This window comes from Nicotiana tomentosiformis, chromosome 4 (assembly GCF_000390325.3).
Source record: "Nicotiana tomentosiformis chromosome 4, ASM39032v3, whole genome shotgun sequence".
Lineage (NCBI taxonomy): Eukaryota > Viridiplantae > Streptophyta > Magnoliopsida > Solanales > Solanaceae > Nicotiana > Nicotiana tomentosiformis.
In genome coordinates this window covers 8,155,960-8,170,299 of record NC_090815.1, presented here as the reverse complement: position 1 = coordinate 8,170,299, position 14,340 = coordinate 8,155,960, and positions in this window count along the sequence as shown.

Genomic DNA, 14,340 nt, shown 5'->3' with positions numbered 1-14,340 from the left:
ACTAGATACGAGGCTTTCGGAGACCAATTCGCGAGGCAAAAGCATAGCGGAGTACGGTCTGAGGTAAGTAGTATTTCTAAACTTGGTTCTGATGATATGAATCCATGAATTTTGTGTTATATCAATTGTTGAAGGTGACACACATGCTAGGTGACGAGCGTGTGGGGGTGCACCATAGAAATTGTGACTTGAATAAATTATGTGGACTTGTAAAAAAATTATGGAATCATGTTATTATCCACATATTCCCCACGTGTTAGAGAAATTGAATAGAGACTCGTATTAAAGATCATGTTTAGGCTACGTGCAGATATTTTTTGGACCCATAGGGTTGTGTTGCTTTTGAATTTAATTGTTTAAAGATATACATTTCATACTCAGTCATGTTCATCAATTGTGAGAATATTTATGGGATCGGGGATGCCCGCCTGCAGCAAGCCATATCGGCTTTATATATATTATTATTCTATGGATCGGGGCTGCTCGCCTGCAGCATGCGTTATAGGCTTTATTATTATATAGATCGGGGTTGCCCGCCTGCAGCATGCCATATCGGTTTTATATTACGCTTGGGCTGAAGGAGTCCCTCCAGAGTCTGCATCCCCCACAGTGAGCGTAGATGATTTATATTCGGGGCGGACTTCCCAGGGCATGGACTTGCCTTACTTATTTATATTTGTGATGAATTTCTCTGGACATGGATCTTGTCCGAATCATTATAATTTGGGGATAAATATTTCCCTGGGATGGATTGGCCATATACAATACTGTGTGATCGAGTAATTGTGATTGGGAGTATACGAGGTTCTTCCACTGAGATGTCATATTCCTCATATCATTCAGTATTGATCTATTTTTCTTGTACTGAGCTTATTGTTGAACTTGAAAGCATGCCTACATTTTCTGTACTGTTATTTCTATATTGAACTGTACTTGTTGAGCTTGTCACTACTTTCATCCCAAAGGTTAGTCTTGTTACTTATTGAGTAGGTTGTACTCATACTACACCCTGTACCTCGTGTGTAGATCCAGGTACTTCCGGATACGGCGGTTGCCAGATTTGAGGATTTATCTGTTGGAGATTATCAAGGTAGTTGCTTGGCGTCCGCAGACCTTGACTCTCTTTCCTTTCAGTTATTGTACTGTTCTATATTTTCAGACAGTATTCTCATCAGTCAAACTTTGTTATTATTGAGATGCTCATATACTCAGTGACATCGGATTTTGGGAGTGTATTTATATCAGTATGTGTGTGGGTTTTCTATTAAATTTATATATTATGTTTTCAAACTTAATAGAAATTGTGGTTTATTGAGATTATTGGCTTGCCTAGTATTGAGATAGGCGCCATCACGATATGCGGATTTTGGATCGTGACAAGTTGGTATCAGAGCCTAAGTTACATAGGTTTCACGAGTGATGAGTAGGTTTAGTAAAGTCTTGCGGATCGGTATGGAAACGTCTGTACTTATCTTCGAGAGGCTGTCGAACCCTTAGGAAAATTTCACTTTCTTATATTCTGTAGTACGAATTTGTTGATTTCAGAAACTAAATTTCTGTTATTCTATTCTCTCACAGATGGTGATGACAAGTACTACCGGATCAAATGGCCAGCCACCAGTTAGGGCCACGAGAGGGCGGGGTCGTGGTAGAGGTCAGGGCCGTGGTAGAGGTCGAGGTGTAGCTCGTACAAGAGTTAGAGCAACACCTATAGAACCACCAGTTGCTCAATCTCAGGAGCAGGTTCAAGATATAGTCGAGCCAGCGGGGCCAGCTCAGGCACCAGCTATGCCTATTGTGATTCCAGGCCTTCAGGAGGCTTTAGCACAGATATTGACTGTTTGCACTAGCCTTGCTGAGGTGGTTACGCCTTAGGCCGCACCAGCCACTTCTCAGGCCGGGGGAGGTACTCATGCCATTGTCGCCCGTTCTCCAGAGCAGGTAGTGCATGGACTTCAGATATCGGGGGCACTACCAGTCCAGTCGGTTACAGCTGCTCAGGCCCAGGTGGGTTCTATTATGAATGACGAGAAGCAAAAGAGATTAGAGAGGTTTGGGAGACTCCACCCTCCAACTTTCAGTGGAACTGGGTAAGAGAATACTCAGGATTTCTTGGACAGATGCCAACAGATGCTTCGTACTGCGGGTATTCTGGAGACTAGTGGAGTCTCATTTACTACTTTTCAGTTGACCGGAGCAGCTTTCAGATGGTGGGAGACTTATGAGAGGAGCATACCAGTTGGTGCATCACCACTTTCATGGCATGAGTTCTCCGTATTATTCCTGGAGAAATTTGTGCCACAAACCCGCAGAGAGGATCTGCGCAGATAGTTTGAGTATTTACGTCAGAAGGATCTGTTCGTGACTCGGTATGAGATGCGATTTTCAAAATTAGCTCGTCATGTAGTTTAGCGGGTTCCCAGTGATAGGGAGAAGATCAGGAGGTTCATTAATGGCCTCAACCAATAGTTCCGTTTTGTTATGACTCTAGGGAATGTAGCAGGTGCTAAATTCGACGATGTGATTGACAATGCTTGACGACTAGAGATGGTACGTACTCAGGAGCATGAGGAGAGAGAGGCCAAGAGATCTCGTGGTTCGGGTAATTCCAGTGGTGTTCCTTCTGGGGGCACCCCTATCACAATAGGGGTCGTCCTTATAGGCCCACTCAGATAGCTCGTTCAGCTCATCGTGGCACATTAGCTAGCCATGGTTCATATAGTGCTCGATAGAGTCAGTCTTCTTTTGGTGCATTTCCACCTCAAAGTTTATCTCGTGCACCATCAATTTAGGGTTCATCGGTACCGGGTTCTTCTGGTAGTTATTCTGGTTCTCGAGGTCTGCCTCAGAACTTGCCACCATTTTTTTATAGGGATTGCTATGAATGTGCAGAGCTGGGTCATATGAGGAAATATTGTCTCTGCTTTTCATGAAGTCCAGTTCATCAGAGGAGTCAGGCTATAACTCTTGCACCAGTCGCTCCACCACCCGCCCAGCCAGCTCGGGTGGGGCTCAGTCAGCTAGGAGTCGCCCAAGAGGGGGAGGCCGATCATGTGATGACTCAAAATATCATTTTTAAATTTAATAAGTAATTCTGTATTCTAAGACCTCAAAAAGCACCATTTATCATTCCTCGACTTGCGTGTGCAGTCCGTAAAATTTTCCGAAAAGTTTTCATGTGAAAAAATGAATTAAAATGTGAAATAGAGATTTAAAACTCAACTGAGTTGACTTTGGTAACATTTTTAGCAAACGGACCCGGATCAGTATTTTGACAGTTTCGGTAGCTCCGTATCGTAATTTGGGACTTGGGCGTATGCCCGGAATTTAATTTGGAGGTCCGTAGCTCAAATTATGACCATTTAACGGAACCGGCAATTTAAGGCTAAAGATTCTAAGTTTGACCACGGGGTTGACTTTTTGATATCGGAGCCGGAATCTGATTCTGAAAATTTGAAAAGCTCTGTTATGTCATTTATGACTTGTGTGCCAAATTTGAAGTCATTCCGGATTTATTTAATATATTTTGGCACGAGGTTTGCAAATTCCAAAGTTTTAAAAAAAAACTCAAAGTCTGAATCGAGGTGTGAATTACAATTTTGATGTTATTTGAAGTGATTTGATACCCCGAGTAAGTCCGTATGATGTTACGGGACTTGTTGGGATATTTGGATAAGGTCCCGATGGGCTCGGGTGAGTTTCGGATAGGCCACGAGATGTTCTGAACTTAGACAATTTTGCTGGTATAACTGAACCTGTTGTAGGCCTCTGATCTCGCAATTGCGAGATCATGCATCGCAAATGCGAACCAAGCAGGAATGGCAATTGTGAAATTTTTATCGCAATTGCGAAGAAAGCCTAGGCCAGCAGTTCTCGCAATTGCGAGTTTATCTTCGCAATTGCGAAGGGCCAATTGTCGCAAAGGCGACATAATCTTCGCATTTGCGAAGGCAACGGGATTGTGAAGGGCATCGCAATTGCGAATGTTTCTTCGCATTTGCGAGCTTCGCATTTGCGAAGCTCAGGTCGCAATTGCGACACCTGCAGCTGAGTAAAATAACTTTTGGACGGGATTTTTGATTCATTTCCCAAATCTTCAAAACCTAAAACCTCAAGAGGCGATTTTTGGGCGATTTTTATGGAAAAACATTGGGGTAAGTGTTCCTTATCCTATATTGATTATATTTTATGATTTCATACTCATTTATGTCATGAATCCGTGAATTTATGGAGGAAAATCAGATTTTTCTAAAATCTTCCAAAAACGAAAAATTAAGATTTGAAGGTCCATTTGATATCAGAATTGGACAAATTTGGTATGGTTGAACTCGTATCGGAACGGGTGTTCGTATTTCGTGAGTGTTTTCGGGATTTGAGACGTGGGTCCTACTACCGAATATTTTAATGAATTTCAAATTTTTATCCGAAAAATTTGTAAATTCATATGGAATTCATTCCTATGATTAGTATTGAATATATTGAATTGTTTGTGAATAGATTTGAAGATTTCTGAGGCAAATTTAAAAGGAAAAGTTGTGGTTGAATATTTGATTGGAATTTGCAAAGCGAGGTAAGTACCGGGGTTAACCTTGACTTGAGGGAATAGAACCCTTAAATTGTTTGTTATGTGAATTGCATGTAAACGACGTATAGGCGAGGTGACGAGTGTCTATACGCCGTCAAATTAATTGTTTGTCTGCTTACTTGAAAAAAAGAATCATAAATTATTTTTAATCATAAATGAATTATTATAATAATTATTTCTCTCTTATTCTTTGAAAATATAAATTCTTGAATTCATGCATTAATTGTTACATGCTATTTGAATTATGTGCTTTAATTGTTATTTGACATTTAGCATATTAAATATTAAACTGCCTATTTGCTCCCTGATTTCCATAACAATTTGTTATTTGTCATTGTTTGCTTCATAATTAAACTATAATTATTGTATGCTTATTGTCTTGTAATTTTATATTAATTGTTACATTTATTGGGAAAATTTCTTCTATAAAAATTGGTAAATGAAAATATTGGAGGAGCGGGTTGCACGCCGCAACAGACTTATTAAAAGTATATATTGGAGGATCGGGTTGCACGCCGCAACAGACTTATTAAAAGTCAATATTGGAGGATCGGGTTGCATGCCGCAATAGACTTATTAAAAGTCAATATTGGAGGATCGGGTTGCACGCCGCAACAGACTTATTAAAAGTTAATATTGGAGGATCGGGTTGCACACCGCAATAGACTTGATTAAAATGAATATGTTGGAGGATCGGGTTGGACGCCGCAACAGAACTGAATGTGGATATATCATGAGAGCGGGTTGCACGCTGCAATAAAATTAATGGAAATGATAATTGGTTATGACTGCTGAGTTGCCTTCAATTATTATAAATGAATTACCTGATTTATTTCTAGTATTGTTGTTGTTACTAATATTGCATACAGGTTAATGTAAGTGAACCGCCTTAGCCTCGTCACTACTTCGTCGAGGTTAGGCTCAACACTTACCAGTACATGGGGTCGGTTGTACTGATACTACACTCTGCACTTCTCTTGCAGATTTTGGAGTTGGTCCCAGCGGCGTATCATAGACTTGCTCGGATTTTAGCTATCAGAGGATACTTGAGGTATAACTACATGGCGTCCGCAGTTCTGAAGTCACCGTCTATTGTACTTTAGCTGTGTGTTTATTTTCAGACAACTTTATTTTATTCAGACCTTTAGTTGTATTTATTCTAGAAGCTCGTGCACTTGTGACAATAATTCTGGGATGGTATTTAGACATTGTTATTATTATGGATTATTTCAAAATTGCTTCCACATTTGCTTCCTTGTTATTAATAAATTTAAAAATTATTTTAAAAATAGATAATGTTATTCTAACGTTGGCTTGCCTAACAAGTAAATTGTTAGGCGCCATCACGGTCCGGAGGTGGGAATTTCGGGTCGTGACAGTTGGTATCAGAGCACTAGGTTACATAGATCTCACGAGTCACGAGCAAGCTTAGTATAGTTTGAAGGATCGGTACGGAGACGTCTGTACTTATCTCTTAGAGACTATGAAGTTTAGGAACAATATCACTTCTTTCTTATTCTGACGTGCGATTATATTCTATCATCGATGATTGAACCATTTTACTCTTATTCTCTCGCAGATGGTAAGAACACGTAAATACCTCTACCGATGGACAGAGACCAGAACCCCCAGTGGCAACTATGGCCAGGGGTATAGGCCGAGGCAGAGACCGAGGTAGAGCTCAATCCAGAGCTCGAGCAGCTGCACCTGTTGAAGAACCTCAAATAGACCTTCACGAGGAGGTCCCAGTTCAGAATGTACCAGTTGGACCAGTTCAGGTCCCGGAAGCATTCATAGCCACTCCAGTGCTTCAGGATGCTCTAGTCCGATTGATGAGTCTTATGGAGGGTGTGGCCCAGAATGGTACATTTCCAGTGGCACCAGCCGTCTCACAAGATGGGGGAGGAGCACAAACTCCCACTACTCCCGCCCCGGAGCAGATGGCTCCCCATAATCAGGCTCCAGCAGCCCCGCCAGTTGGGGTAGTTCAGCCAGTTATTGCGGCACAGACCGGTGATAGGCCCGCCATGTCTTTTGAGGCCTTATTGAGACTGGATAAGTTCACTAAGCTCTTTCCAGTTCACTTCAATGGTACACCTTCTGAGGACCCACAGGATTATCTTGAACGCTGCCATGAGGTGCTGCGAAACATGGGTATAGTTAAGACCAATGGAGTTGATTTTGTTGTATTCCAGATGACGGGTTCCGCCAAGAGGTGGTGGAGAGATTACACATTGACCCGACCAGTCGGATCGCCTGCACTTACCTGGGAGCAGTTCTCTCAGCTATTTCTGGAGAAGTTCCTCCCTATCACACTGAGAGAGGAATTCCGCAAGCAATTTGAGCGTCTACAGCAGGGAAGTATGATTGTTACTCAGTATGAGTCTCGTTTTGTGGATTTGGCCCGTCATGCTCTCCTTTTACTACCTACGGAGGGAGAGAGAGTGATGAGGTTCATTGAGGGACTCACTCACCCTATCAGACTTCAGATGGCCAAGGAGATCGAAAGTGAGATTTATTTTCAGGCGGCTGCTAATGTCGCAAGGAGGATCGAGATAGTTCTTGCACAGGAAAGAGGGCAGAGGTCCGATAAGAGGCCTCGTCAGTTCGGTGGTTAGAGTGGTGCCTCATCTAGAGGTTGGGGTAATTTTGGTAGGGGTCATCCTCCCATACCATTTCATTCAGCACTTCATATATCTTCCGGTGCTTCAGGGAGTCACGGTCCTATTATACCTTACTCTGGGCAGCCAGTATTCAGTGCACATTTAGCTCCTATCAGTGCACCACCACTCCAGAGTTACTACAGTGGTTATCCGGCCCATCTGGGTCAGCTTCAGCTTCAGCAACCATGGCATCAGGATGGGTGTTATGAGTGTGGGAACATTGGTCACATCAGGAGGTATTGCCCTAGATTGGCGAGTAACAGATCTCGGCAAGATTCTCGTGCCATCATACCGGCACTGGTTGCTTCACCGCCTGCTCAGCCAGCTAGAGGTAGGGGTCATGCAGCTAGAGGTGGAGGTCAGGCCATTAGAGGTGGAGGCCAGCCAGTTAGAGGTCATCCCAGAGACACAGTTTAGAGTGGTGGGGCCCAGCCCCGGTTTTATGCTTTTCCAACTAGGCCTGAGGCCGAGTCATCTTATGCTGTGATCACAAGTATTATTCCAGTTTGTCATAGAGATGCTTTAGTTCTATTTGATCCAGGATCTACTTTTTCCTATGTGTCCTCCTATTTTGCTTCATATTTGGTTGTGCCTTGTGATTGTCTGAGTGTTTCTGTGTGTGTATCTACACCGGTGGGAGACTCTGTAGTAGTAGATCATGTCCACCGTTCGTGTGTGGTTACTATTGGTAATCTTGAAACTAGTGTGGATCTTCTACTTCTTGATATGGTAGATTTTGATGTCATCTTGGGTATGGATTGGTTGTCTCCTTATCATGATATATTGGACTGTCGTGCCAAGACAGTGACCCTAGCTATGCCGGGGTTACCTCGATTAGAGTGGAAAGGAACTCCTGGCCATTCTGCCAACAGGGTTATTTCTTATATGAAATCTCGGCGTATGGTAGAGAAAGGATATCTAGCATATTTGGCTTATATTCGCGATCCCAGTGCGGATGTCCCTTCCATGGACTCAGTGCCAGTTGTTCGTGAATTTTTAGAAGTATTTCCTGCAGATCTGCCGGGGATGCCACCCGACAGAGATATTGACTTCTGTATTGATTTGGCTCTGGGCACTCAGTCCATTTCTATTCCACCATACCGTATGGCCCCGCCAGAGTTGAAAGAATTGAAAGAGTAGTTACAAGACTTGCTTGATCAGGGATTCATTAGACCCAGTGTCTCGCCCTGGGGTGCACTAGTATTATTTGTAAAGAAGAAAGATGGCTCGATGCGGATGTGTATAGACTATCGGCAATTGAACAAGGCCACTATCAAAAACTAATACCCGCTGCCAAGAATTGATGACTTATTTGATCAGCTTCAGGGTGCCAAGGTATTTTCGAAAATTGATTTGAGATCTGGTTACCATCAGTTGAAGATTAGGGCATCTGATGTCCCTAAGACAGCTTTTCAAACTCGGTATGGGCATTACGAGTTCCTAGTGATGTCATTTGGGTTGACAAATGCTCCAGCAGCATTTATGGATTTGATGAATCAGGTGTTCAAGCCTTATTTGGATTCTTTTGTGGTTGTATTCATTGATGATATCTTGATTTATTCCAGCAGTCGAGAGGAGCATGAGTAGCATCTTCGAAGTGTGCTTCACACCTTGAAGAATAATCAGTTATATGCCAAATTTTTAAAATATGAGTTTTGGTTAGACTCGGTTGCCTTTTTGGGACATGTTGTATCAGCAGAAGGCATAAAGGTGGATCCTAAGAAGATTGAGGTTGTTCAGAATTGGCCTAGACCTACTTCGATTACAGAGATCCGGAGTTTTCTGGGTTTGGCAGGTTATTATCGTCGGTTCGTGGAAGGGTTTTCATCTATAGCAAGCACATTGACCAGACTAACCCAGAAGGGTGTTCCATTCAGATGGTCAGACGAGTGTGAGTTGAGCTTTCAAAAGCTCAACACCGCTTTGACTACGGTGCCAATATTGGTATTACCCACAAGTTCAAGATCGTATACGGTATATTGTGATGCATCTCACATTGGGATTAGTGCAATATTAATGCAAAATGGCAAGGTAATTGCGTATGCGTCGCGATAGTTAAAAGTTCACGAGAAGAATTATCCTGTTCATGACTTAGAATTGGCAGCCATTGTTCATGCGCTGAAGATTTGGAGGCATTACCTTTACGGTGTCTCGTATGAGGTATTTACTGATTATCGTAGCCTTCAGTATCTGTTCAAACAAAAAGATCTTAATTTGAGGCAGAGAAGATGGTTGGAGTTGTTGAAAGACTATGATATCACCATTTTGTATCACCCCGGAAAGGCCAATGTGGTGGCCGATGCTTTGAGTAGAAAGGTTGTGAGTATGCGCAGTCTTGCGTATATTCCGGTTGGTGAGAGGCCATTAGCTGCAGATGTTCAGACTTTGGCTAATCAGTTTATGAGGTTAGATGTTTCAGAACCCAGTCGGGTTCTAGCTTTTACAATCGCTCGGTCTTCTTTATATGAGCGCATCAGAGAGAGGCAGTATGATGATCCTCATTTACTTGTCCTTAAGGACACGGTGCGGCACGGTGATGCTAAACAGGTTGCTGTGGGGGAAGATGGAGTTCTGCGAATGCAGGGCAGTATTTGTATGCCTAATGTGGATGGGCTTAGTGAATTAATTCTCGAAGAGGCACACAGTTCCAGGTATTCTATTCATCCAGGTACCGCTAAAATATATCAAGATTTGCGGCAACATTATTGGTGGAGGAGAATGAAAAAGGATATAGTTGCACATGTAGCTCCGTGTCTGAATTGTCAGCAAGTTAAGTACGAGCATCAGAGACCTGGTGGTTTGCTTCAGAAGTTAGAAATTCCTGAGTGGAAGTGGGAGCGTATCATTATGGATTTTGTTGTTGGGCTCCCACGGACTCAGAGAAAATTTGACGCAATTTGGGTCATTGTGGAGAGGTTGACCAAGTCAGCCCATTTCATTCCAGTGTCAATTACCTATTCTTCAGAGAGGTTAGCTGAAATTTACATTCGTGAGATTGTCCGCCTTCACGGTGTGCCCGTGTCTATTATTTCAGATCGAGGTACGCAATTTACCTCACATTTCTGGAGGGCTGTACAGCGTGAGTTAGGCACGCGAGTGGAGATGAGTACAGCATTTCATTCACAGACAAACGGACAGTCAGAGCGCACTATTCAGATATTGGAAGATATGTTTCGCGATTGTGTTATAGACTTTGGAGGTTCTTGGGATCATTTCTTGCCACTTGCGGAGTTTGCTTATAAAAATAGCTACTAGTCGAGCATTCAGATGGCTCCATATGAGGCATTATACGGAAGGCGATGCCGATCGCCAGTTGGTTGGTTTGAACCGGGAGAGGCTCGGTTGTTGGGTACCGATTTGGTACAGGATGCCTGGGATAAGGTCAAGATTATTCAGGATCGACTTCACACAGCTCAATCTAGGCAAAAAAGTTATGCCGACCGTAACGTTCGTGATATTGCATTCATGGTTGGAGAACGAATATTGCTCCGGGTTTTACCTATGAAAGGTGTAATAAGGTTCGGAAAGAAGGGGAAGTTGAGCCCTAGGTATATCGGACCCTTTGAAATTCTTGAAAGGGTGGGTGAAGTAGCCTACAGGCTTGCATTACCACCTAGTTTATCAGCGGTTCATCCGGTGTTCCATGTGTCTATACTCCGAAAATATCATGGTGATCCGTCCCATGTGTTAGATTTCAGCTCAGTCTAATTGGAAAAAGATTTGACTTACGAGGAGGAGCCGGTGGCTATTCTAGCCCGGCAGGTCCGACAGTTGAGGTCATAGAGTTATCCTTCAGTTCGGGTGCAATGGAGAGGTCAGCCGGTAGAGGCATCTACCTGGGAGTCCGAGTCGGACATGCGGAGTAAATATCCACACCTTTTCTCCGGCTCAGGTACTTTTTTCTAACTCCGTTCTAGGACGAACGTTTGTTTTAGATGTGGAGAATGTGATGACCAAAAATATCATCTTTAAATTTAATAAGTAATTCTATGTTCTAAGACCTCGAAAAGCACCATTTATCATTCCTCGACTTGCGTGTGTAATCCGTAAAATTTTTCGGAAAGTTTTCATGCGAAAAAATAGATTAAAATATGAAATAGAGCTTGAAATAGAGGGGCTCGGGTGAGTTTCGGATAGACCATTGGATGTTTTGAACTTAGAAAATTTTGCTGGTATAACTGAACCTGTTGCAGGCCTCTGATCTCGCAATTGCGAGATCAGGCATCGCAAATGCGAACCAAGCAGGTATGGCAATTGCGAGATTTTTATCGCAATTGCGAGAAAGCCTAGGCCAGCAGTTCTCGCAATTGCGAAGGGCTAATTGTCGCAAATGCGACATAATCTTCGCATTTGCGAAGGCAGCGGGATTGTGAAGGGCTTTGCAATTGCGAGTGTTTCTTTGCATTTGCGAGCTTCGCATTTGCGAAGCTCAGGTCACAATGTTGACAGCTGCAGCTGAACAAAATAACTTTTGGATGGGATTTTTGATTCATTTCCCAAATCTTCAAAACCTAAAACCTCAAGAGACGATTTTTGGGCGATTTTCACGGAAAAACATTGGGGTAAGTGTTCCTTATCCTATATTGATTATATTTCATGATTTCATACTCATTTATATCATGAATCCGTGAATTTATGGAGGAAAAATCAGATTTTTCTAAAATCTTCAAAAAACGAAAAATTAAGATTTGAAGGTCCATTTGATATCGGAATTGGACAAATTTAGTATGGTTGAACTCATATCAGAATGGGTGTTCGGATTTTGCGAGTTTTTACGGGATTTGAGACGTGGGTCCCACTATCGAATATTTTAATAAATTTCGAATTTTTATCCGGAAAATTTATAAATTCATATGGAATTAATTCCTATGATTAGTATTGAATATATTGAATTGTTTGTGAATAGATTTGAAGCTTTCAGAGGCAAATTTAAAAGGAAAAGATGTGGTTGAATATTTGATTGGAATTTACAAAGCGAGGTAAGTGTCGAGGTTAACCTTGACTTGAGGGAATAGAACCCTTAAATTGTTTGTTATGTGAATTGCATGTAAACGACATATAAGCGAGGTGACGAGTATCTATACGTCGTCAAATTAATTGTTTGCCTGCTTACTTGAAAAAACAAAAATCATAAATTATTTTTAATCATAAATGAATTATTATAATAATTATTTCTCTCTTATTCTTTGCAAATATAAATTCTTGAATTCCTGCATTAATTGTTACATGCTATTTGAATTATGTGTCTTAATTCTTATTTGACATTTAGCATATTAAATATTAAACTGCCTATTTGCTCCCTGATTTTCATAACAATTTGCTATTTGTCATTGTTTGCTTCATAGTTAAATCATAATTATTGTATGCTTATTGTCTTGTAATTTTATATTAATTGTTACATTTATTGGAAAAATTTCTTCTGTAAGAATTGGTAAATGAAAATGTTGGAGGAGCGGGTTGCACGCCGTAACTGACTTATTAAAAGTCTATATTGGAGGATCGGGTTGCACGCCGCAACAAACTTATTAAAAGTTAAAATTGGAGGATCGGGTTGCACGCTGCAACACACTTATTAAAAGTTAATATTGGAGGATCGAGTTGCACGCTGCAACAGACTTGATTAAAATGAATATGTTGGAGGATCGGGTTGCACGCCGTAACAGAACTGGATGTGGATATATCATGAGAGCGGGTTGTACGCTGCAACAGAATTAATGAAAATGATAATTGGTTATGACTGCTGAGTTGCCTTCAATTATTATAAATGTATTACCTGATTTATTTCTATTATTGTTGTTGTTACTAATATTGCGTACAGGTTAATGTAAGTGAACCGCCTTAGCCTCGTCACTACTTCGTCGAGGTTAGGCTCAGCACTTACTAGTACATGGGGTCAGTTGTACTGATACTGCACTCTGCACTTCTTGTGCAGATTTGGTAGTTGGTCCCAGCGCGTATCATAGACTTGCTTGGATTTCAGCTATCAGAGGAGACTTGAGGTATAAATGCATGGCGTCCGCAGTTTTGAAGTCCCTGTCTATTGTACTTTAGCTGTGTGTTTATTTTCAGACAACTTTATTTTATTCAGACCTTTATTTGTATTTATTCTAGAAGTTCGTGCACTTTTGACACCAATTCTGGGATGGTATTTAGACACCGTTACTATTATGGATTATTTCAAAATTGCTTTCGCATTTGCTTCCTTGTTATTAATATATTTAAAAATTATTTTAAAAATAGATAATGTTATTCTAACGTTGGCTTGCCAAGCAAGTGAAATGTTAGGCTCCATCACGGTCCGGAGATGGTAATTTCGGGTCGTGACATATTAGGTGGCGGTCAGGCCCGATTCAATGCTTTTCCTTCCAGGCCAGATGTCGTTGCTTCAGATGTAGTGATCACAAGTATTGTCTCAGTGTGCCACAGGGAAGCTTCTATATTATTTGATCCTGGTTCTACTTATTCATATGTTTCATCGTACTTTACTCATTATCTGGATATGCCCTGTGAGTCCTTAGTTTTACATGTTTGTATATCTACACCGGTGGGTGATACTATTATTGTAGACCGTATCTATCGGTCGTGTGTGGTAACTATTGGGGGATTGGAGACTAGAGTTGATCTCTTATTGCTTAGTATGGTTGATTTCGATGTAATCTTAGGTATGGATTGGTTGTTTCCATGTCATGCCATTATGGACTGTCACGCAAAAACCGTGACATTGGCGATGCCGGGATTGCCGAAGGTCGAATGGAAGGGTTCTCTAAATTATGTTCCCAGCAGGGTAATTTCTTATTTGAAGGCCCAACGGATGGTTGGGAAGGGGTGTTTGTCATATTTTGCCTTTGTGAGAGATGTTGATGCAGACACTCCTACTATTGATTCAGTACCGGTAGTTCGAGACTCTTCGGATGTATTTCCTGCAGACCCGTCGGGTATGCCACCCGACAGAGATATTGATTTCGGGGTTGACTTGGTGTCGGGTGCTCAACCTATTTCTATTCCTCCGTATCATATGGCACCAGCTGAGTTGAAAGAATTGAAAGAGCAACTTCAGGAATTCCTTGATAAGGGATTTATTAGGCCTAGTGT